General features: G+C 48.2%; 1 protein-coding gene across 1 annotated transcript in view; it reads left to right on the top strand.

Annotated features, from left to right (window-relative positions):
- FKBP4 (FKBP prolyl isomerase 4) overlaps window positions 1–26,525 on the top strand; it is a 770,108-nt gene that overhangs the window by 293,313 nt on the left and 450,270 nt on the right. The window lies entirely within an intron of this gene.

The following is a 26,525-nucleotide window of genomic DNA, read 5'->3' as shown; positions in this document are numbered from 1 at the left end:
TCTGTACCACCCAGATTGGCAACTCAGTCCAGGGTGCCTACCCCCCCCCCCCCATTACACCCCCTGTGGTACCCAGACAGAGTGGCACCACTTTTGCAGGCTTCTGGGGAGAAGCCCGCCAAAAAGTGGAACAAAGGGCTCGACTTGGGTTGGAGTCACAGAAGCGAACACAAACGCCATTTTGGAACAGAGTTCTAGCAAAAAATACCAACCGGTGAAATAATATTAAATAAACCGGCGGTATGTTTGAGGCTATGTTAAAAAGTATCAGCCTCGAACAATGGGAAAATCCCATAGGAATATATTCGCAGTGGAATATAAAAAGTAGTATCCACTGCCACCAGCCAAAACTCACTCAGGGGGGACTGGACAGTGCCCCCTCGAACAGACCCAGGGGCAATCGAATTGCCCCTACCAGTACGCCCACAATATGATGGTTTGTACTGGTTCTGTTCACAATTTAGGTCTAGTAAAGGCAATGGTGACTTTACATGCCCTGGGAGACAGTAGTCACTCCCAGGGTACGGAGTCTGTTTGGGGGTCACTATGACACCCCTGTGTTACGGCACAGAGGGTGCTGTGTAACACACATACCAAAAACACATTGAAGCCCTATGGAGTAAAAGACCCCTATAGCCCATAAACACATACAAAGTCAAAGGATATCTCAAATCATGTCTAAGAGTGGGAGAAAAAGAGTTTCACTCTTAGCAGGAGAAAAAAAATAAACACCCAAAAATCCAGCAAAGCTGATGGGGGACTCACTAGGTTTGGGAAATTAGCCTTAACACAGAATTCTCCCTAACAAAGCCCCTCCACAGTCCCTTTTTACCTCAAAACCCACAACTCCATATATTTTTCTCAAAGTAATCTTTTTGAAATAAGTTATTTCAAAAGGATTACTGTTGGTGAAATCACAGGATACACGTTAGGTTAGTTTAAAAGGGCCAACAACAAAGTTGTGGTGTAGATCTTGAGAAGTGGTCCAATTGATTGAACCCTTTAATCTGGCAGAAGTGAAGAAAATCATTCTACTGAAAACAAAGCAATATTTTTTTAAACTGTCACCAGTGTTCTCAGATCACCCAAAATAGTAAACTCAGTTGACATCAATAGTTTTACACTTCTGTTGTTAAAACATCTCATCACAAACCAGGGTCCTACTACATCGTCTATACTAGATTTTTTTTTTTAATGGCTCAAAAATGTCTTTCTACTGATTATATGAAATGGGTATAGTCTCCATATCATGGAACACAGCAGCCCATCGCTAATACAACGTCTCTTGATGGCTAGTAATGGACATTGCAAGGGAGCAGTGCTTCAAATGCCTTACTTCCTTGATATCCAATTGTGGCCTCCTTCGACTTAGAGGCAGAACTTCGGGGCAGAAGCCTAGTCCTTAAAGTGGGAATTTGCACAGGCTCTTCACCATTTTTATGTGACTTGGAACAATCTCTCAATAAACATATTTGTGATTTACCAGATATTGGGCATTTTTGTTAAGGATGGGCATCACATCCAGTTCCTTAGGAGGATCGATTGATGGCCTTCTTGTCTCAGTTTCTGTAATGCTACGCCCACATGCGTGACATCTGGTGAGTTTGAACTCCCCACCCTACATATAGGAGTAGCAGGCGGTTTGGGACGGGGTTGGTGCAACTGCTACCCGATGTGCCTCCCACAGAGTGGAGGAGGTGGGATCCTGCAGGCTTGCTACTCATCTGAGGTTGTACTCTCCCCTCCGTGACCTCTACTACTATTAGGGGACTTACTACAGGACCCAGAATCCCCACAAATGGGTCATGGCGACTGGAAACTGAAAGGTTTACCCAAACACTTTGCATGTTCAGGAAGAGTAAAATATGATACATTCATGGATCTATCTAGAATTTTGCGACCTACATCAGCAAAACTGCAGCTCGCCCTTTCAATGCAGGGAATCTATCATGTCTGGATTGTGAACCTGCAACATTTGTGAACTTAATGCTTGATTACACCAAAGCTTACGTGAGTAAGATTGGAAACCAGAAGATTGCATGCAGACTGATCCAGCAGTCAAGACGAGCCAAGACTGTTGAGCCCAGAAGGGCACCAAACAGCCTGTTTTTTTGCTTTCACATAGCACAGAATCCCAAGATGGCGTGACCATTTAGCTAACGTTCAAACTCTTGCAGACCCTCATTAGGGTTAGCCAGAGTCATCAGTTTTATAACCATCCAACACTGGAGATTGTTATGGTAATGCAGGTGAGGAACAGGACAGGAACAGGACAGTAACAGCCTCTTTCTAAATCTACCTGCCTCTACTCTCTGCCCTCTGCAACTAATCCAGAACAGGACTGCGAGACTTGTCCTTGGCCTGAAGCCCTGGGATAGTATCTCTCCAGCTCTGAAATATCTCCACTGGCTCCCAGTGGATGCAAGGATTAAATTCAAAACCCTCTGCATTGTCCACAAGGCTTTCTGAGGCCTGGGTCCAAAATACCTTCAGCTATCCCTCTGCAAATACCTCCCCTCTCGAGCTATTCACTCCTCTACCTCCAACTTACTCAGGGTCAGTTTTTTTTTCTAAGAAACGAGCTGGGGGTAGATCTGTCTTCGGCTGGGGCCTCCTTCTAGAACAGCCTCCCTGCCACACTAAAACTTTAGCAGAACCATCTCCGGTTCCAGAAGCACCTCAACACCTTCCTCTTTTCTTCTGCCTTCGCTCCCCCTCTCCCTTGCTGATCTGTTCTCTGTTGGCACTGTGCACCTGGCCACCCTCTGTCTTTTGGGCCCAGGTACCTGCTCATCCTGCCACCCTCCCACACTGCCTCCGGGCCACCCCTTGCACTGGGGTCTGTATCTGTACCCATGCAGCCCCCCTTTTTCTTCCTGCACTTATCTGACCTACCCTGTCTACTGCCTTAAACCTAGCACTTGCAAATTGCTGGCTGTATTACCACTGTTTGTTGCCTTTATTATTTATTTGGTATTTATCTGTTTCTCCTCTGCTTTGCACTTTCCACTTCTCCCCCCTTCCATGCACTTTTCCCCTCCCCCTCTCCCATGCAATTGCCCATTCTCAATGTCACTGGGCTTAGTAAGATCGCTGTTCTGTTCTCCCCTGTTCCCCTCCCCTGCCTTGTCACGCTCTGAAACACTTGTGTACGAGCGTGATAGAAATAAAATATCAATCAATCAACCAGTCTCATCTCCAGTCAAACAAAGCATAAACTAAGGGAACGGAAGTAGGAAACCCAGCCCTGTTTTAGGGATTATAAAAGGGAGGGAAAAACATTACGGAAGAGTTCTGAGGGAGACCAACATCTGTCCATGCTGCCTTGTACCAAGGGGAGAAGCTGGAAGAATTCCTAGGAAGACTGCAGGCTGGTGGAACCCTGCTACGTTCTGGCAGGGACTACGGCAGTCCAGAGGGCCTAATTAGTAGGAGTCTTGATGAAGAGGCTTTTAGGAGTTGGTTATCTGTACTACTTTACCTTAAGGGAACTGGAGGGCCAAGAGTTTAGGACCTCCACCAGCAACTCCAAGTTGGAAGACTAACCCATGGCAGAAGGGGCATTCAAAATATTGTCTGCCTGACAAGTACCCGGATGAGGTGGTGGAGAAATGCCCAGCACTAAAACTTGAGACTGCCTGGTAGAAAGGCCTTGTGTGAACTCTTGACTTGGAGGGCTGGTGGAAGACACAAAGAGCAATGTAACATCCTGAACCGTATTGTTGCAGCTTTGACCCTGGGAGTGGAGACAACATCCATTCCAGACGTCTGTTTGGTGTCCTGTGAACCGGAGCCTTCGGAAGTTCCCCATTGCCAATCTGTGGTTCACCAGCTCATGGTTTCGGCTACTGCCCTGTAGATGTTGCCATTCTGAGTCGAGGTTCGCAACTTTGGGGAGTGACGGCTTGTGCTACTGGACTCCTCACTGCCTAATTTTGTGGTGCCAGCATTGAGGGGGACCCAATATGATAACTTGTCCCTCTGTGTCGCTATGAAGCGGTGGCCATAGTCCAAAACAGCTTTTCTGCATAGTCCTTTGCTAAGAGGGGCCCTGCATAGAGTTCTTCTGCATTCTCCATCCTGAAGACCTTAAACAATCGATCAGAAAAGTGCTCAAACCTGCAAGCCCTGGGCACTGAGGACCGGTGCTGACACAGGTAAACTGAAAAGTGTTTAGGGTCTTCATAGAAGGCTCCTTAGATGTGTTCCAGTATTAAGCCTGGGTCGCAAGGAAGAAGAGATCAACACAGGCAGCAGTTACACAGCAGGTGTTTCTGGTCGCTGGAATCCGCTACAGTGGTCTCTCTCCACTCCTCGGATTCAGCTCCTCTCTTCTCCTCGGATTCAGCTCCTCTCCTCGGATTCAGCTCCTGTTGTCGACTTATGTTCAGCTTCCAGATTGTCATGGCCACTAGTCAAGGGGCCAGTCCTTCTTCAGGGTCCCATTGGACCCAGTCCTGGCGCCTCTGGCGCCAGGCTCATGCAAAAGTGTGCTCTGCACACACTATGCCAAGGGCGTGGCCATAGAACAGAACTGGAAGGCACGTGCTACAGTCTCAGAAGGGCAAGGTGGAGCCAGTAGGCGTGGCTAAAGGGAGGGGCTTGAGCCAGCCTATATAAGGCCTGCCCATCTATGTGTCTTCGCTTCGCGTTATTCTGCTTTCAGCAGCGTAACGCTCTGTGCTTACCTGCGATTCCTGCAGCCCCATCTTGAAGATGTTCCTGAGAGCGCTCCTTACCTGCAGTGTACCGCTACATCGCCGCGCGCGCCTTCCACCCCAACTACTCCATTGCTGAGGGCACTCCTTGCCTATTGCCAGCCGCTACATCACTGGGTGCGCTTCTTACCTGCTGCTAGCCGCTACATCATTGGGCGCTCATCTTACCTGCTGCCGGCCGCTACATCACTGGGCGCGCATCTTACCTGCTGCCAGCTGCAACATCGCTGAGAGCGCTTCTTACCTGTAACTCATCGCGGCCAGAGTTGGACTCTTCCTCTTACCTGCATTCCATCACGGCCAGAGCCTGTCTTCTTTCCCACCGGCATTCCATCACTGTTGAAGTCGGAGTCTTCATCCTGCAACCACGAATCTTCGAGAATCCGTACGCCACTCTTCATAGTCGGCCTGCACCTACGAGGAAATAAGAACACAACGGGTTAGAACTCGTATGCATATCGAACGTACAGCCACATCATACAAAAGATTTCCCTTGTAAAGAACAACTTACCTGTCACTGTTGAAACTCCATCAGCATCTAAGGTCTTCCCGACTCTCTTCGGTCCGGATTTGCTTCTCCGTACCTATGGAAATGGAATGAGACATTGCAAGAATAATTAGATGAAATACAGACCGTCTAATCGAACAATAGTTGTAACAAAAAGACTTACCTTCAAAGTGGATTGGTCGTAGCTGGTCTGGATCAACACTCCCACGGACCAGTGAAGCAACTTGGCCCGTTCTATGCGCCCCTGCTAGGATAAGCAGGACAGATAGCTCAACATTACAGAACTACAGGTGAGCTTATATGGGAAAGCGCTTGCACACCGTATTTTGGCATCTAAGGGCTGGGGGAAGTATTTGTATTTATTTTATTTGTATTGCGCGCCTTGCCCAGAGGCTTGCGGGCGCATGTTTGGGGGAAGTTACAGGTTACAGTAGGGGTAAAACAGTATACAGTTACAGCTTATAGTAACATCAAAGTCAAGGTAACGGGTTACAGCAGAGGTAAAAGCAGTATGCAGTTACAAGTTACAATATATATTTACATCAAGGTCAATTTATATTACAGCAAGGTCGATAGGGTAGCGAACCTACGCACATTAAGCAAATATAAGTACAGGCGTGTTCAAGTCAGAGTGCAGTCAGCCGCGCAAAAACAGCATTAGCAGCTGATGGATGCAGGGGTGGATGCTGAGGTATCTTGTTCAAGTAACCATAGTTTGGTTTTGGCTTTAAAGGCCTGGCAGTGCGGAATGTTCCTTAGGACATTGGGAAGGGAGTTCCAAAGCTTGGCGGCAAGGACAGGGAAACTCGACCCTCCAGCAGATCGTAACTTGAAGCTGGGGATGTCCAGTGTGTGAGCCTGGGAGGATCTCAATGGTCTAGTGGCTGTGTTGCGTGAAGCGTGATGCTAGGTAGGCAGGAGCTACATTATTCTGTGCCTTGTGGGTGTAAGCACAAGTGATTTGAGTGATATGCGGTGAGAGATCGGTAACCACTGAATGTTACGTCTAGTATTGGAGATGTGATTCCGTCTAGGCATGTTGAGTGCTGCCCTTATGGCGTTGTTTAGCGTGATCTGGACTTTGTCCAGGTTTCTTTGGCTGGTCCCTAGGTAAAGGCTGTTACAATAGTCGATTTTAGACAGGATGAGGGTTCTAGCGAGTATCAGGCAGTTGTCCGGTGTCGGGAGGGGCTTGCAGGCTGTAATCAATTTGCAGGTAGGTGTAAGATGATGCAGAGACAACTGCATTAGTTTGTAGAGTGAGGGACAGGGTGGAGTCAAGGTATATTCCTAGAGTTTTGGTGAAATTGGCAACTTTGATATCATTCCCGTCAATAGAGAAGGACTTGTAGTTGGAGTCGAGTTTCGTAAGTTTAGTTTGTGAGCCAAGGATGATCTAACTCAGTTTTCTCGTCATTAAGGCAGAGCCCATGATTAGCCATCCAGGCCTGGATGACGGTGTAGACTGTATTTAGAGATTTTGAGTCGGTTACGTAATCACCAGTGATGGGGATGAGTATCTGGGTGTCATCCGCATAATTAGTGTAGGAGACACCCAGATAGTCGAGGAGATAAAAGAGTGGTTTAGTAAACACGTTATATAGTGTGGGAGATGCACAGGATCCTTGAGGGACTCCACACGGGACGTGGGATGGATCGGCTGCCGCTAGTGGGGAGAAAACCCTCATGGTTCTGTTAGCAAGGAATGAGCTGATCCAGGATGTAGCTGCATCAGAAAAGTGGGCGGCAATTTTGAGATGGTGATCGACCAAATCAAAGGCTGCTGAAAGATCAAGGAGGAGCAGGAGTGCCAGTTTGCCCTTGTCTTTCAGGTCCTCGATTTGGGTTTTTAGATCTAATAACGCTGTCTCAGTGCCATGCCTGGGACGGAAACCGGATTGTCTAAACCCTAGTACATTGTTGCGTTCGAGATACTCCTGGATTTGGAGATAGACTGCGCGATCGAGGATTTTGAGCAGGTGTGGCACGGTGGTGATGGGCCTATAATTGGAAGGATTGCTGGGGTCCAGATTAGGTTTTTTAATTAAAGGTATGCCCACGCATCCTTGAGGTTGTCGGGCACAGTGCCTGATTCAAAGGATGCATTTATGAAAGTGGTAATAAATGGGGCGAGATCGGGTGCGGCCTCCTTAATGATGGCGGCAGGGCAGGCATCACCTTGGCAGTTGGAGGGCTTGAGCTTAGTTATGTTTTCTACTTCCTTGATAGTAAGGGGTGAGAAACTGAATGGTTTAAGGTCGTGTTTAGGCAACTGGATTTTGTAGTTAGGGGTGGCGCTGGTTGAGTCTAAAAGGTAGTTTTTTTTTTGGCATTAATTTTAGCTTGGAGCATGGCAATTTTGTCCAGCAAAGCTTTTTGAATATTTGAGCACCATTCCGTGTCCGGGGTACACGTGTCGAGAGGAGCAATTGGAGACTCAAGTTCCTTAAGTTCCTTAAGTATCTTAAATAGTTCCTTGGTGTTGGAGTGGGCTTGGGTGATCTTTTTATTGTATACTTCCTTTTTTACATGGAGGATAGCTTCTTGGTAGGCAAGTGTGGCTGACGTAAGGTTATTTTTGTTGGCTAGGGAGGGTGCACTTTTCCATATAGCATCAGCTTTTCTTTTTTCTTTGCGCAAGTCGCGTAATTGTGGTGTGAACCAAGAATTAAGGTGGGTCCGCGGTTTTTGTTTGCGCAATTTGATAGGGGCGATAGTATTGAGGGCTTTTAGCATAACACGGTTATAGGTGTCTACTAACGCTGTGGGGTAAGAGCAAGACTCAGAAGCCGCGTTCAGTAAAGGGAGGATGAGTGGTAGAAGTTTCTCAGCAGTGATGTCTTTTTTGTTCCGTTTGTGCGTGGGAGGGGCGAGGTTATGTTTGTCTTCAGGAGGGCTGCTGTTAATGGAGAATGAAATTATATGGTCAGACCAGGCGCAAGGGGATACAGAGATATCGTAGAGAGCACAATTCATGTCGATAACCCAGTCGAGAGTGCGACCCTTAATGTGGGTGGGCTCCTTGATATGTTGTGTGAGGTCGAAGTCGGTCAGGACATTTGCTAAATCTGTGGCATTGGTGTCATTCTTATCCAGGTATCCCAAGTTAAGGTCCCCCAGAATAATAATTTGGGAGCTAGGCTTTGAGCTAGCTGCTAGGATAGATGAGATGTCTTCTACAAAAGAAGAGGTTGGGCCAGGAGGTCTGTATATGAGGTGGACTGTGGCTGTATGATTGGGAGAAATAGGCAATTTGAGAGAGAGTGATTCTGCTGAGTGTAGCTGAAGGCAATTAGCAATTCTGATGTTGGCGAGCTCTTAAATATGACGGCTAAACCGCCACCCTTAGTTTGGTTGGTATCCCTGTCACAACTGATTATGGAGTAGTTGTCTGGAATGGCCAGAGTCAGGGTAGGGCCGGAGGCTGCATGCAGCCAAGTTTCCGTGACTGCAAGCAAGTCCAGGTTTTGTGTGACAATGAGATCAGCTATGTCAAGGGCATGTGCTGGGACAGATCGTGTGTTGATGAGAGCACCTTTAAGTTTGCAGGCAGTGGTAATGTTGTATGGCTGGATATTGGAGATAGGTGTCGACAGAGGATGTGATTTGTTAGAGCTGGCGTTACAGATGTTGTCTGTTACAAGGCTGTTAGTGTGATATGACCAATGCGGACATCTAGAGGCTAATCTTTGGTTCCTAATCGTTGGGGCACAGGGTAGGCTAGGTTGGATAGCAACAGATGACGTAGCATGGTGAGTCTGTGTAAGGCAGTTGGTGGAGTTGAGCCAGAGATAAAGTAGATCGCACAGTGTGGTAGCTCGTGAGGGTGGCTGTGTTGATGGTTGCAAAGGGTAGGTACTGGGGTGCGAGGCGCAGCCGAGAGCCGACCCTCGAATTTCTAGTGAGAGTCGTGCAAGGGTGGGTGTTGATAGTATCACGAAAGATACGACTGTTGAGCTGGCGGTGGTGCTGGGTGGTAACATTGATGTTTGCAGGGTGGTGAGGTCGTTTCTCTCGGGGTTCGTAGATTCTAAGGAGTCTGGCGCGTAATCTGAGGTTTCTGTGGATGGGGCTACAGGGTACCGTTTCCCAGGTAGTCTGTTTGGGACATTTGTCAGAGGGAAACGCGAAGTTGGCTAGGTGCAGTGTGTGTGCCATAATGGGGTTGATAGTGCTTATTAAGTTTAGTATCGTCCTAAGTAGGATGGTGTAGATAGTAGGAAGATGCATGATCTAAGGGTCAAGAGGCTGAGGGCGGAGAGGTGTGGCGTAAATGATGGGGGGGGGGGTGCTTTCAGCAGGCGATGTGGAGAGGTGCGGGAGTAGGCGCAGTGCAAGGGAAAATGACTAGGGTGGCGGGCGGTCAGCACAGCAAGGCCTTCATGGCAGGGTGCATAGGCAGTATACACAGTCAAGGCAATCTGGGCAAGGCACAAGGCAGGTACATGGGCAGTTGCGCAGTAGGGCAATCGGGCCTACTAGATACTAGACAGGCCTACTAGTGAGTAAAGAGTAAACGGACATATGAAACCTGGGTATGCCTAGTAATGGTTTAACAGCAATGCAACATAAAGTAAAAGTGGTTATACTGTAAGATGCATGTTTGGCAGATACATAGTGTTGAGGCTAACAAGATCCGTAGGGTGCAATAATCACAAATCTCCCCTTCAATAAAGGACTAGTAGGCAAGTCTGACCGACGTGGGTTATTTAGGCAGAACGTTATAAGCGACAGCCAGTGCCATGGAAAACTCGTCTAGGTGCAAAGGTAATGCTGACTAACGAGTATGTCTCATGTGAGACAATCAAAGCTCTGCAAGAAAGTACTTGTACAAAGATACAAAGGTATGTGGTTTGTGAAGTCGTCCTTACCACAGCGTAGTTCGTCCAGAGTTTTAAGGCGACGCGATGCTGCGACACGCCCGGACAGGCACAGACAGGCCCTTCGGCGCAGGACATCCGCCTGGCGGTGAAGGTGGGGGCAGGAAATGGATGCGCACATCCAATCAGGACTAGGCAAAGGCCCAGGCCTTGCCGGTGCTGCAGAGTGCAAAAACAATGGTCACGATATCCCCATTCCATTTTCATTGCCTCTCCTCTTCACTCGGGCAACACCCATCTCCCGAGCTGCAGGTCCAACCACCATCGGGAGGGGAAGGCGATTCTGAGGAGTCAAGTCAAGGGAGGGCTCCAACCGTGCCCCAACGCCCCCGCGGAGACCAGGAGAGCGTAACACAGACCAGGCCAGTTATCCAGGAACCCATCCAATCGGCACACATGCTACATTCCAACTTTGGGGTGTGGCTGTCCCTTTAGGACAGCTAGCCTCCCAGTTAGGACTGGTTCCAGGCAGGCATGCAGAAGACAAAGGTCTGTGGAGTTTCGGACTCCTCCCTCATTTCCTGGCTTTGCAGACAATCTGGAGCCTCGGAGGGCTACCAAAGGGTTCCAGCCGAAGACAAAAATCAAACCAGGACCTCCCCCCCCCCCCCCCCCCCCCCAGGACAGCAGAAGAACCAAGAAAGGACAAGCACTCTAAACATGGCGTACAAAGAATTAAGCTACCCCTCTAGATGAATGGTGACCCTTCAAGGCATTACCACGGCTGGTTTGACAGCCTGCAAGTAAAAATCACACAAATGTCCTTAGAACATGTCCACTGCTACCACCCATAATAGTAAGCATGTCGCTGTAACAGAAATCATACAGGTGTCATGAAATCGCACTACCGCCCCCTTTGGACGTCCTGGTCCATTCAACATGTCAGAACATGGCGGAGGCGCTCCTTGATCAGCGGTATAGTTTCTAGTGCGACTAGATGAGCCCCACGCCCCTGCGGTTCAGCGCGTGTCAATGCGCTCACATCCATGTTCGAGTGTAGTTTCCTCGCGCTCGCTCCTAGGAATTTCCTTCACCTCTTTGCCTCCCTGGTTTTCAGCGACCGTGTCTTCCCTGGCTGTCCATCCAGGACTGCTCTTGCGGTTGCCCTTGGACCGCCTTACCTCTACCCAGGATTTCCGGAATCTTCCGGACCTCGACTGCGACTCACCGCGTTCCGCGGCTCTCCATCCAGGACTGCTTTCGTGGTTGCCCTCCGACCGCCAGACCTCATACCCGGGATTCCCGGAGCTTCCGGACCGCGACTGCGGCTGCAACTCACCACCATCCACGGTTCTCCATCCAGGGCTTCCGCGGTTGCCTTCGGACTGCCACATCGACCCAGACAATTCATCAATTGAACTCTGGGTTGCCTGCCATAGACAGTGTGGCGTCTGAAGAAGCCCGTCCTTACCTCCACGAGACCCGCACCTCCAGGAAACACGGGCAGCCAGATCCAACAACGAAGCTTACCAAGCCTAAACAGGTGAGCCCTCAAACCAGTCGTGACAGTTTGACACGCCCACCATCTGACAAGGCAGCAGAGATGGCTCCTACCATGCAGGATCTCTCGCGAGGCATGCAAGAACTCCAAGGAGGTACAGAATCTTAAGGCAGAGAACGCCGCCCTGAAGCAACTGGTCCTATCCCGAGATTCGGCCTATATGGATAGCGCTTCCACGAGTTGAGTAGTGGATAAATACGAAGGTTCCCCTAAAATGCTCCATTCGTTCCTTGACTTCGGTCTGGTGCAATTTACGTTTAAGCCCTACTACTTTTCCACCCCCTGAACTAAGGTGTGGTTTGTTATAGCCCATCTTACTGGCAATGCCCTGGCCTGGGCTACACCACTGGTCTCAACAGGAGATCCTTTGTTGGACAATTATGACAGGTTTATCAAGGCCTTCAAGGAGATGTTTGACCGCCCTGACCAGGTCTATACTGCATAGGAAAGGCTGCTGGAGTTCCGCCAAGGATCTCAGGATATGTTATCCTATGTTACTAGATTTAAACAACTTGCCAAGGAAGCTGATTGGTCTAACGTGGCGTGCTTTACCCTGTTTCGTTGTGGCCTCAATGATGAAGTAAAGGATGAGCTAGCCAGAATTGCCCGTCCAAGTTCCTTCCAGGCCCTAATGGATGTGTCCCTACAAATTGACTTCAGAATCCAAGAAAGAAAGGCAAAAAGAGAATGCGAAACTCACCTCCCAAGATCTCTCCGTTCGCTCCTACCACAAAGGAAAACCCTCTTGCTGAGCCCGAACCCATGCAATTGGGAGCAATGAGAGAGGCCCTATTTCAAGCCAGGAGAGAAGCCGCAGATTCGACAGTGGGTTGTGCATGTACTATACCTCAGACAAACATCTGGTCAGGAATTGCCCAATAGCACCACCTATGCGTTTGGGAAACGCCAGCTCCCGATCCTGAATGGAGCCCAGCTTCGGGAGACCAAGGACCGCTTCATCCCTCCGATCCTGGATCCTTCATCAAGATGCAACCTGGTAGTCCTTGGGGTTACTCTACTCCCCTCCATCAGAACACCAGACTGTTCTGGCCTTGGTTGACTGTGGCGCTATGGGTATATTTATGGATGACCAATGGGCATTTAGGAATGATATACCCAGAGAACAAAAGGATATCATTCAGACAGTAGAGGGGATTGATGGCTCCCCCCTGTCCTCGGGACCTCTCACCCAACAAACCAGGAAAATCACGCTTTGAATCCACAACCACCAAGGAAGCATGCAGTTCGACATAATTAGAGCCACACATTATCCAGTGGTCCTAGGCATGCCCTGGTTAAAGAAGCATAATCCATACATCAACTGGTCTGCCGGCTCTTTATTTTTGGGTTCTGAATATTGCCTATCACACTGTTTGACTTCTATCACCAATTCAGACGTATCCAAGGTCGACCAAAGGACTAATACTTCTCTCTCCAGCTCCAATATCAATAATGTACCTGAGATCTACTAGCAGTTCTCTGGCGTTTTTTTCCTCTGCCATTGTTCAAACCCTGCTTCCACATCGGCCAGAAGACTGCGCCATCGATACCGAGGAAAGTGCTATAATTCCCTTTGGCAGGATGTTTATTCTATCAGAACCAGAAAAGAAGGCCCTAAGAGAATATTTGGATACCAACCTTGCTAACGGCACCATCCGTCCTTCCAAGTTCCCCGTAGATGCATCCTTATTGTTTGTACCCAAGAAAGGCACAAAGGAGCTACGACCCGGTCTAGATTACAGGGGTCTAACCAATGTACCCGAAAGGACCGATACCCTTTACCACTGATAGCTGATATCTTGGAAGCACTCAGAGGCGCTGTGATTTTCACCAAATTAGACTTCAGAGGAGCCTACCATCTGGTACAAATAAAGGAAGGTGATGAATGAAAGACCGCCTTTCGAACACCATTTGGACACTGAGTATCAGGTCATGCCCTTTGAACTTGCCACCGCCCCGGCTGTGTTCCAGCGGTTTATGGATCGGGTTTTTTTGGATATGCTATTCCTCGGTTTATAGTCATAATCTCGAATACAAATATGTCGAAAGTCAAAAAGTCGAAAAAAAAATGTCAAACAAAAATGTCGAATTTATTTTTTATGACGTTTTTTTTTCGAAATGGGGGGTTCCCCCCAACCCCCGTTTTTTCTTTTTTTTTGTTTTTACCTATTTTTTTATATAAACTAGAGCCCAAAAAAAATATAGAAAAAAAAAAATAATTCGACATTTTTTTTTTCGACATTTTTGATTCGACTTTTTTGCCATTCGAAATTTTGTATTCGATATTATGACTGGACACCCTATTCCTCTGTTGTTGTGTATTTGGATGACATTCTGGTGTACTCCATGAACCCTACACCGCATCAAGATCATGTCGCTGCCGTGCTACGACTCAGAGAACATCACTTGTTAGCCAAACCCGAGAAATGCACATTCCATGTTTCAACTACGTTACCTAGGATTTGTTTTGAACGCCCAAGGGGTGGCTATGGACCCTGCCAAAATCGAAGCCATCACATCATGGCCAGTCCCCTGCTCAGTGAAACAAGTCCAATCCTTCCTGGGCCTTGCAAACTTTTTCAGGAAGTTCATACCTTCCTTTTCAGCCATTGTTCAACCAATCGTGAGTCTACTTAAGAAGAACTCCCCCTTTTTATGGACCTCTTCTCAAGAAGCCGTCTTTGTAAAACAGAAGGAAATGTTCACTCATGAACCCATCTTGATATAGCCTGACGTTACAAGGCCCTTTCTGGTGGAGACAGACGCCTCTGAATATGTGATAGGTGCAGTGTTAAAACAAGCCCAAGATGGGCTTGAACATCCTGTGGCTTACGTATCTTGGACCTTGCTCCCAGGTGAAACACTATTCAGTTCTAGAAAAAACTGCTTGCCATTCGCCAAGCCTTTAAAGACTGGCGTCATCTCCTCCTGGGTGCTACTCATCCCGTACAAGTGCAAACAGATCACAGGAATCTACAAGTCCTTTAGTCCATGGAGTGCCGGAACAGTCGACAAGCACGATGGGCCTTTTTCTTTGCTCAATATCAATTCCAGATATCTCACATTCCAGGGAGCTCAAATGTCATTGCAGATTCCTTGTCCAGACGTCCTGACTACCCTACTCAGGAAAAGACCACCCTGCCTAAAATGTTTCCCAGCACTGTGCTCCTCGCTCAAGCATCTGACATCTTGGAGTCCACTAAGAACAAGACTACAACCTCAGAGCTTTGGAAGGACTTCCAAGGACACAATCCCTGGGGTCTTAAGTTCAAGAACGGATTCCTTTTTCGGGAATCCCAACTAGTTATACCTACCCAGTCGCTACAGGAGAGCATTTTACACCTATGCCATGACACCCATTACTCTGGACATTGTGTGGTCAGTGGTACCCTCCTTTCCATTCAAAAACTTCTGGTGGCCCAAGATGCTGAAAGATGTTCAGATGTATGTCCGGGCATGTGCTGTCTGCTACCAGAACAAGACCGATGGCAAAAAACCTGCGGGACTACTTCTCCAACCAGCTCCTCCTTCCCGACCCTGGGAAGCCATAGCTATGGATTTCAACGTTGATCTTCCCCTCCCTTCCAGGGGATATACAGTTATAATGGTAACCATCAATCTCTCTTCTCACATGACTCACTTTACGCCATTATCTAAATTGCCTTCGGCTCCAGAAATGGCCGGACTTTGTAAAACACACTTTCCGTCTTCACACTTCCATCCAAAATCATCTCTGCTCGCGGACTTCAGTACATTTCCAAGTTTTGGAAAAACCTCTGTAAAGTGTTAGGAATTCAATGAGCGCTTTCATCCGGATGCCACCCCCAGACCAACGGCATTACAGAAAGGGTAAACCAGACCCTTGAATAGTACCTATGCTGTTTTTCCACCAAGATTCAGGACGACTGGTCAGTTCTGATATTGGTTGCAGAATTCGCTTATAATAACTGAGCACTCTTCGATAAAGACCAGCCCATTATTTTGCAACCTAGGTTTTCATCCTTCCATACTTCCTTCGGTGCTGCCTTCTCCTAGTCCTGTTCCTTCTGTTGATTCCTGGACTGCTCAGTTGGTTTCAGTTCATGAAGAAGCGCTGAACCAACTATCTCAGGCTAGGGAAAACATTTGAAGATTTTCAGACCTCCAAGAGACGCCCTGCTCCAGACTGATGTTGGGGACAAGGTCTGGTTATCCTCCCGATATTTACCCAGCCATTTAATACCAAACAAGCTGGCACCCCGCTACTATGGCCCCTTCGTTGTATCTAAGAAAAACAATCCAGTGGCCTATCAACTATGATCGCCTACAACTTGGAACAGAATCCATCCTGTCTTCTATACTAAAACCTTATCTCCGTTCTACCAAGAATGCCCCCAGTCCTCCTCCACTTCGAGTCCAGGGTCAAATGAAGTATGAAGTCTCCCGAATTTGCGATTCCAGGTACAGAAGGGGACGATTACAATATTTGATCGAACGGAAGGGTTATCCACCCAGTGATCGTACCTGGGAACCGGACTCCAACATCAACGCCCCCAGACTGCTGCAATGATTCAATCGATTACATCCTGGCAAACCAGGGAGTATGAGGCTTCGGAGGGGGCATACTGTCATGAAATCGCACTACCGCCCCCTTTGGAACTCCTGGTCCGTTCAACAACGTGCCAGAAGGCTCCCCACACCCTCTCAACATGGCGGACGCCGCTCCTTGATAAGCGGTATAGTTTCTAGCATGCCTAGATAAGCGCCACGCCCCTGCGGTTCTGCGCGTGTCAATCCGCTCACAATTCCTTGTTCGAGTGTAGTTTCCTCGTGCTTGCGCATAGGAATTTCCTTCACCTCTTTGTGCCTTCCTGGTTTCAGCGACCGTGTCTTCCCTGGCTGTCCATCCAGGACTGCTCTCGCAGTTGCCCTCGGACCGCCTTACCTCTACCCAGGATTTCCGGAATCTTCCGGACTGCGGCTGCGACTCACTGTGTTCCATGGCTCCCATCCAGGACCGCTCTCGCGGTTGCCCTCGGACCGCATTACCTCTACCCAGGATTCCTGGAGCTTCTGGACCTAGACTGCGGCTGCAACTCACCCCCATCTGCGGTTCTCCATCGAGGGCTTCCGCAGTTGCCTTAGGACCGCCACATTGGCCCAGACAATTCATCAATTGAACTCTGAACTCTGGGTTACCTGCCATAGGCAGTGTGGCGTCTGAAGAAGCCCGTCCTTACCTCCACGAGACCTGCACCTCCAGGAAACGCGGGCAGCCAGATCCAACAAGAAACAAGCTTACCAAGCCTAAACAGGCGAGCCCTCAAACCAGTCGTGACAACAGGAGAAGTGAGAAAGGGGGGGAACTATGGATCTCCTCAGCACTCCACATAAGGTGGGGGTGTGTTGATTTCATGATTGGGATTGTAGAAAGGATAAGTATCTTTCTACCTTTGGGAACAGTAGTTAACAGAAGGAATCCAAGAGAAAATTAAAAGGGGAGCCCAAGGGTCACTCCAGCAACAGTGCACAGAAAGTGCTGCATGCTGCAATAGGAAAGTGCAGATGCCCAAAAAGGTATAGGAAAGTATAATTCCGAAACTAAATTATGGTGTCATAAAAGACACCCATAAAAAGAGTAAAAGAGGGTGAGTGGGGAAAATTATTCCCACTCGGAACCTAGAAAAAAAATCCATCCGCCCAGCAAAAGGTGGTGAAGGAGATTTAGCAAAATATCAAAATCTAAACGAACAAGTACGTCTGGTGGGGTTCCTTAGTAGTTTGTAAGTTTGTTTTGTTATGCTGCACTGTGGTGTTTAGGCTGGTTCAGAGTGGGTGTTTGTGGTGGGGTTGCACCATTGGCTCTCTGCTGGCCAGTGAGGGCGGTGTGTGGGAGGGGAATGAGTCTAGGTCGGGCTATGGGTAGTTTCACCATAAGGCTAAGACACTGGAGTTTGGAAACAAAGCTGGCACTACTTCTATTTACAGGAGTAGTAGTGACTGAGAATCCAGTAGCAGTCACGGTGGTGACATGGAATGTGAGGGGGCTGAACAATGTTATTAAGGCCTGCAAGGTGGTTGCCTGTCTGAAGAGGCACTTGGTCAGCATTGTGTATTTACAGGAGACACCCACCATACACAGGACAGGGGCATAGTGAAATAGTACTCATAGTTTTCTACACAAGCTGGAATGGTTATTATTCTTCTATGTTCATCAATAAGTTTCAGTCCTCACAGCGTGATTACAAACCTGGAGGGTTGGTACGTTATCATTGCTGGGATGTTCAGTGGCAATCTTATTGCACTCCTCAGTTTATGCTCCCAATGTGGGCGATCCCTACGTTTTTTGACTTTCTCCCTTAAAATGCATGGGCTAGTAGATCACAGCATCATAATTAGAAGGTGAGCCCAACACAACTGATGTTGATCAGGATAGGTCCTCAATCTCACATAGGCAGTTTGGTAGGACAGCCAAAGCTCTACTGGCTCTTTGCGATTAGTATGCACTAAGTGATGCTTGGAGGAACCTACATGTGTAAAACAGGGAGTACACGTTTTACTCTGGCATACATTACTTGCATTCCAGAATTGACAGATTATGTCCAAGGCACTCTCAACCCCCCCCCCCCTTCACCCCCTCCCCATACACCCCCACCCACCCAAACCTTTGAGCTGTTGCATCCTCCTTCGGATGCTTTCTGATCATTTGCCAGTAATTATGGGCTTGAAGGTGACTAGCCCCAGGCAATCGTTGTTTGAATGGATTTTGGTGGTAACCATTTCCTGGTCATTCCCTGGGATGTTGACGCGGATATCAGCTACTTTTGTGTGAAAGAATTCAGATAAAGAGTCACACTAAGTCTGAGAGGGGAGCACAAGTGGCCACCAACTTGAGAAGGCAGTAGATTCAGGTGTGTCCATATTTAGACGCAACTTAAGTGTTTGGAACAAGGGACACACCTCAAGAGTTTAGAAAACACCCTGCTAACAGTTGACCTACTGTTCCAATAAGGATTCTCTATGAACGATAAGTCAAATCTAGTGCCCAGCCAAGTAAAACAATTTCTAGGGGCACTAATTAATAAAAACCAGCGACTGTCTAGTCCTCTCACCCACCCCCCCACCCAAACCCCCCCTTAACCCCCACCACCCCCTCCAACGAGCGGGTTCAAAACATGTTATTTCAACACACCTCATTATGTAGCAGGTTGTCAAGTAACGGTGCTAAAGGCAATGTGCCTTCTAGGAATGATGGCTTTCTACATTTATCTAGTGCCTCACACCCGACTGTGCATGGGTACAATGTAAGAGTGGTTAGCGAAACAATGATCACAAGCAATCACTATGTGGGACGATCTAGTGGTGTTTTCACAAACTCTAGTTCAGTCGCTGTGGTGGGGATCCAAAGACAACCTGTTAAATGGAAATCCTTTCAACACACCAGTAATCTTAGCCACTCTTACAACAGACGCATCCTTCACAGGGTGGGGAGCGCCCTTTCTCCATCACACTGCACATGTGGTGTAGACACATGCATTAACCAAGAAACATACCAACCATCTATAACTGCTAGCGGTCTTGCATGCACTTCAAGCGTTCAAGACACAGCTAGTACACAAGACACTCTTCATCCGGACAGCACCAAAGCCATGTTTTATATAAACAAACGAGGGGGGGCACATTCTCCTGGCCTGTCCAAACTAGCCTAGAACATTTGTCTGTGAGCTCTAAGACCCATGTTTCTCCTAGCACAGCATGTTACATGGGAACTCAATTCACTGGCAGACGTACTGAGCAGAAGTGCAGTGCTTCCCTCAGAACACGAGTGGCAACAAAACAGACTTGCTACACAACAGTCTTCTCAAACTGGGGGTTCACAGAAATAGACCTCTTCACTACTCGAGAGAACACACAATGCCTAGACTGTATTGAGATTTACCCAGAAAGGTTTCAAAAGGAACACACTACTAAGGAATTAGTCAGGGAAATTTGCATTACCCCCACGCACCTCTTCTCAATAAATGGTCGACAATCTACACCGGGAACAAGTAACACTTATCCTGATGGCTCCTATGTGGGCATGATTAACGTGGATCTCACACCTGCAGATGTTCCTGTGTCCTCCCGTGTCCAGTCAACATGTCACAGGATCAAGTTATGACACTCACCTGTGCCTTCAGACATTGAACTTTGCAACCTGGCTCTTGAGATCATAGAATTTGGGCACTTGAACCTAGACCAAATATATATGGACATTCTTAAATTGTTCCGTAAGCCAAACATTTGACCTTGTTGTTTTAACAAATGGAAGCATTTTGTGTTATGCTGCAAAGCATGTTCACTCAATCCAATTGAATGCTCACCATCAAATATAATACACTACCTACTATTGTCTGTTAGATTCTGGTCTAGTCTTCAATACGTTAAAAGTACACCTAGCTGCTCTTTCAGCATACAACACTTCATAGAGCAAAGTTTCATGGTGAAAAGTGTAATCGCAACATTTATGGGGGGAGTCGAGAAATTTCCTCCTTTCTAATCCTGCTCCCGTCTGTGACTTATATTGTACTTGGAAGACTCATGGGTGCCCCCTTGGGGCCGGGGGCACAAAGCCAGTCTTCAGCATTTTACTTATGACCGCTTTTCTTGTGGTTATTGCACCTAACAGAAGAGTCGGTGAACTGCAAGCACTATCAGTACAAGATCCCTTTGTTGTAATCCACAAAGACAAAGTGCTACGCGCACATCCATGGTTCTCGCCAAAATATAGATCTAAATTCTGTGTGAACCAGTCAGTGGAGCTTCCTGCGTTTTTAACACCCCACGAAAGCAGCAGAAAAAAGCCTTCATACCCTAGATGTAAGGAGGACAGTAATTCCTCCAGCATTGGATCTTTCGTAGTTTCACATGCTTGAATATTCACAGTTGTCGGACTGGGAATCCTGTGTAATTTAAAGAATTATAAACTATATCAAAGAACTTTCCCTTCAGGAAATGCTACACACTGAGCCCATAGGGCCTGGGTAGGCTGTCACTTGTGCAGTGCTTAGGCTCCACACCAGTCAGCCATCTTCAGACTGTTCACTGTAGTCTTACTGAACAGGGGAATTCTTTTGCGCTCTTAGCTTATTCACTTTTAACATCTAAACTTATATTTATTCTCTACCAAAGGTACTTTCCCTTCATTGAGACTGTACCCTTGCTGGCCTAGTGTTCCTGAGATCAGGTCACTTTGCTTTACCTCCGAAACTTTGTGCGTTGGTCTGCCTTGCTTCCCTTCCTGACAATCTCAGAAATGCAGGCTGCCATCCCTCATCAGGGACTGCAGCAAATGTGGCAAAAGGTAATCTTTATTGGGGACCCTCACAAATACTGTATTTCTCCAGCATAGGGTCTGGCATGGATTCACATGCTCCTGAATATTCCCTGTTGTCCGACTGGGAAGCCTCAGTAAAAAAAAACCATTTAACTTACAAACTTTTTCACCTCTAAACCAATCACTGTCCTCTGGGTCATACGGCCCCCATGCAATGACAGCCCTCTCCCTAAGCCCCTCCTCTGGCATCCAACTTCAGATTTGGCAAGCACTTAGTTCACATTTGAATCCATGCCAGACCCATGCTGGAGAACAATAGTTACAGGTAATTAATTTGTTCCTTGTCCAGCATGGAGTCTGGCATGAATTCACATGCTCATGAATAACGTATACACAGAAGTACAACATTACACAACCACGAGAGGTGGCAAGGCTCAACCGAAGCCATCAACTCTTACCTCTGGAACATTGTCTCCTCAAGTGAACAGGTTGCATAGTACTGCTTGGCTGACTCTGGACTCCTCCCTGGAATCCCTGATGATGCAGTAGAATGAAGGTGTGCGTGGACCTCCACATAGCAGCCCTGCAGATGTCCAGCAGGGGCACAGCAGCTAGCACGCTGTCGTCACAGTGATGGCTCTGGTGAAGTGGGCTCTCGGACAGCCAGGCAGCCGTCAGTTCGCCAACCGATGACAGTCTATGATGCAGCCGGAGAGGCACCTTGAGATGGAATACTTGGACAAGGCCTTCCCATGGTTCACAGGACCAAGGTTCACAAAAGGCTGTGAAGTCTTTCGAAAACTCTTAGTGCGTGCCATATAGAACTTCAGGGCACAAGCAACTGCAAGGCCCTCTAAGCCGTTGATGAAGGTTTCGGGGGGAAAAAAAAACATCAAAGGTTAGCTGAGGTGGGAGTCCGACTGAACCTTTGGCATGAAAGTGGGGTTCATCCGCAGTACCACCCTCAACTCGTGGAAAGTCAGGTATGACTGTTTGAATGATAGTGCCTGTATCTCACCCAACCTCTTGGCAGAGGTGATGGCCACAAGGAAAGCTGTTTTCCATGCGAGGAACTTGCGAGGAGCCTGATGCATCGGCTCAAAAGGGGCCCCCATGAGCCTTGCCAGAACCACGTTGAGTTCCCACACCGGGAGCCTTCACTGGCAGAAAAGAACAAAAAAGTCCATTAAGGAAGTCGATGAGACCAAAGTGAAGACCTTCCATGAGACCTGGTGTTGCGGTAGATAGCCGCCAGATGTACCTTGATCAAGGCGTGTGCCAGTCCGGCCTTGGACATGGATAGCAAATATGGAAGAATCTGCAGGGTCATGACCCTCTGAGGGGTAATCTTCTGTGACAGACGCCATGTAGCTAAATGCTTCAACTTGTGACCATAGCACTTCAAAGTCAACGGCGCCCTGGCCTTTGAGAGGACCTCCGTGCAGCCTGCGTCAACTCATATCCTCCTAACTCTAAGGCTGCAGGAGCCAAGCCCTCAGGTGGAGTCATCCTGGGTTGTGATGCAGGATTGCGCCTCCTTCTCTGGTAAGATCTGGGACCGCTGGTAGCTTGATCGGAGGCGACGCCGACAGGCTGAGAAGGTCTGGATAGCAAATCTGCCTCGGCAATGAGGACCATCCTGCACCAACATTGTCTGAGTGTATTGATGACTTGTAGCAGGAGAGGCAACAGAGGAAACGCATAAAGAAATATCCCTTCCCACAGGCTCCTCGGTTGGCGGGAATCTGGCAAGCATCTGGCATTTGGAGTTCGCAGCTGTCACAAAACTATCGATATGTGGTCTGCCTCACATGGCGAATATGTGGTCCATCTGGCCCTGCAGCGGTTCCCACTTATGGAAGGAGAGAGATGCTGAGGAATCCGCAATGGTGTTGACTGCCGCTAGGTGAAGAGGGGCGAGGAACATTTCTTGCCCGATGGCCCAGTGCCACAATTCCTGCGCTTCGCTGGAGGGCGCTGAGGAGTGAGTGAGTGAGTGCATGCTTGTTTCCTAATGTAGAAAATTGTGGTGGTGGTGTATGTGAAGATTCTCACCACCTTGCCCTTCAGAGACTGAAGGAATGACTTGAGGGCCCGGAACACTGCCCGTAGCTAAAGGATCCTTCTCTGGTAGCCACAGGCCTCGGGCGTGCAGATGTCCGGTGTGTGCTCCCCAACCATTCCAGGGAAGCATCAGTCATGACAGTTTCCTGTAACTGAGGGTTCTAAAACCCTGTGCCCTGGATGATGTTGGAGCGGACGCCCCACCACCTTATCGCCCGACTGAACTCGTCCGGAGTCATCTTGTTCGCACAGTTTCTGGACACTTGTACCCAGCAGGCATCCAAGAACTCCTGAAGAGGTTGCATCTATAACCTGCAGAACCGGATGAGGTAGATGCAGGAGGACATTCCGAGCAATGACTTGATGGTCCGTACCATGGCAGTCTTCAACAGCTGCTGCACCTTCCCCTGAATGACCGCTAGCCTCTCCTCCGAGGGTGATGCTAGGCAGGACACTATAGAGTCTGGACCCCAGGAACAGTGCGTTCTGCGATGGTATCAAGCAGGACTTTGGATAATTGATGCATACTCCCAGATCAGTGAGCAGCTTGACGGCTCACTGTGTGCTCGATGGCCAACTCTCACGAGCGGGATGAGCCAGTCACTGATGTACTATCAGTTCCCAGTGTAGAATGCTGCAGTAGCAGACGATAGTCCTCCAGGCCGCTTAGTCCAGTGGGGCTTAGGGAGGGGGCTGTCATTGGATGGGGCAGTCTGACTCTTGGGGAGAATTCTCTGTTTAGGCTGAATTTCCTAACCTAGTGAGTCCCCCAGCAGCTTTGCTGGATTTTTGGGGGTTTATTTTTTTCTCCTGCCAAGAGTGAGACTTTTACCCTCACTCTTGGGCATGATTTGAGTGTGTTTCTTTGACTCTAGATGTGTTTAATGGGCTATGGGGTCTTTTACTCCATAGGGCTTCATGTGTTTCTGTGATGTTACACAGCACCCTCAGTGCAGTAACACAGGGATGTCATAGTGACCCCCCAATATAGACTCCATACCCTGGGACTGACTACTGTCTCCCAGGGCATGTAAAGTCACCATTGACTTTACTAGTCTCAAATTCTGAACAGAACCAGTACCAACCATTATATTGTGGACATACTGGCCGGGGCAATTCGATTACCCCGGGGTCTGTTAGTCGAGGGGGCACGTCTCCGTCTCCCCTGATCGAGTTTTGGCTGGTGGCAGTGGATACTACTTTTTATATTTGACCGCAAATATATCTCTATGGGATTTCCCATTGTTCGAGGCTACCAACTTTAATTATTTAATTCCCATAGCCTCGAACATACCGCCGGTTTATTAATTTAATATTAATTCTCTGTTGGTATTTTTTGCCAGAACTCGGTTCTAAAATGGCGTTTGTGTTCGCTTCTGTGACGCCAACCCAAGTTGAGCCCTTTGTTCCACTTTTTGGCAGGCTTCTCCACAGAAGCCCTCCCAAGTGGTGCCACTCTGTCTGGGGTACTTAGGAGGGGTGGAGGGGGATTTAGGCATCCGGACTGAGTTGCCTAGGCAACTTAAGTCGCACTCCGTCCTGATTGGCCCCGGCTCACCACTTAGCATGTTTGAGTGACAGCTAGGCTGAGTGAATGGGGGTTTTCTGCATAAAAGCAGGGGTTTGGGGACTGGAACTTTAGAAGTCGCCATAGGACCTAAGAATCCGACGAGGGAGAAGCTGAGCCGACCTGCTACGACAACCACCGGTGGAGCCCTGCTGAACCGTCTCACCACTTTTCCCAACGACTGAGGAGAGCTCCAGCCCGGAGAGTCTTCTTCCTTCGACTGGTGGGGATAACCAGTCTGCTTCCTTTTTCGCTTCCTGGAGCATCTCGTGGCCGCCTTGCCTGTGCCAAGCACCCCGGCAACCGGGATACCACGTTTTACCACTACCGCGAATCAAAGGGTAGTACCTTTAACCGAAAAACTCTGCGGCTGGTTTCTTCCCTGGCAGTGCAACGACCTTCAGCTTTCCTCCACGTCGAGATCTTCTCTTCCTCTGGACGACGCCGCGGCTTGCACCCGCTGCCAGGAACTGCCCCCGCTGGAGGATCCTTTCCACTTAAGGTACCGTGTTCTGCCTGGCTTCCCTTGCAACCGACTGTACGGGGTAGATTTAGCCCCCGGCTTTCGAACCTCGGTTAGCCTGGGACACCCTGAGCCTAACTAAAACCTTTCTGAACTCCCTGCAAGACTTTAAGCCTGTTGTCATTGTGTGATCTTGGGTGCATTTGTGCCCTGCTCTCTCCAAGAATAGGCCCGGCCTATGGACTTTGGCTCACAAGTAACTTTTGACTTTCCTGCCTTGCTTAAGAGTTCCTAAGTATTAGTGTGGTGTATTTTCCTACATTCTGCCTTTTTCCCTCCCTTTTTCGTTAACCTATTGGAGTGCCATCTATAGTTAAGCGTTCACCTCTGTCTGGAAATAAGTGGTGTTAACTAAGACTTGTCTGATAAGGAATAAGGGATGTATATATAATAATAGTAACTGTGTTTAGAGTGATTTACAATAATAGTGCTGGAGTGTTTCAATAAGTGTGTTTTTAAATAAATAATTATATACCTTGATATCAAAGCTCTGGTCAGTGTTTGCTTGTGCTATTGTGTCTGAGTGCCTATTGTGTATACTTTACGTACTGTCTAACTCTTCTTGAGGGAAGTCTGACCGCTCAGCCACAGCTACCAGGTAAATCTGGGTGGTACAGACTGCTACCAAGTGGGTTTACTGCCAACACCTGTAGTCCTAAATCTTTTGCATTGGTCCCCAAGGGAACTGCACAGGTTTCTGCCTAACAGACTCAGAGGACAGTGATTAGATTAGAGGAGAAATACATTTTGTAAGTGAAAGTGAAACTGTTTTTCTTTTTTACCGAGGATTCCCAGCCTGACGGGTAATATTCATGTGAATCCATGCCAGATGCATGCTGGAGAACAATAGTTCCAGGCAAGTAACATGTTCCTTATTGCCTCTACCCTCATGAAATCCAGTCCTGTAAAATCTGTCGGACCTTCTCCAAGAAGATTCTGGTGGACAGCCAGACTGCTACTACATCTAGAAAGCAAGCAAATGTCTTTTGAGGAATCTTCAAAGACTGCACCTTCAACTTCCACCAGACCGACTGAGAAGCAAGCTACAAAGAGGAGAGCATCAGTGAATAGAACAGTCTCCACCTCCAAAAGCAAAGAGGAGTGAAAGGCCCACTCGGGGGGGGGGGGGGGGGGGGGGGGTCAGAAAAAACCTCCCAAGACACTGCAAAAGGGGATCTTCACAAGAGTAAAGATTTTAAATCATCTTCGCCGGCGGAGCCATCGTCCATGCCTAGGCACTCTTCTCTGTCTACGAGCCCCCTCCCGCCGTCTAAAACGCCTGGACTGTCGAGGTGAAAAATCGTTGTCCAAGAAGCAAAGTAGTCAACGGAAACCTTATCGCCGGACAACTGAAAACAGAAGACCCTGTCAACTGGCACTCCATCACCCATGGCACCATTCATCGTTCTGGATCCTCCTGTGCAGGTGAACCAGCCAGAAGGAACATCACAGCTGTCCCCTTTAAGAGA

The sequence above is a fragment of the Ambystoma mexicanum genome, chromosome 12 (genome assembly GCF_040938575.1).
Source record: "Ambystoma mexicanum isolate Mex_15411 chromosome 12, UKY_AmexF1_1, whole genome shotgun sequence".
Taxonomy (NCBI): Eukaryota; Metazoa; Chordata; class Amphibia; order Caudata; family Ambystomatidae; genus Ambystoma; species Ambystoma mexicanum.
Note: the sequence above shows the minus strand (reverse complement) of the source record. Positions and strands in the feature narration are given on the sequence as shown.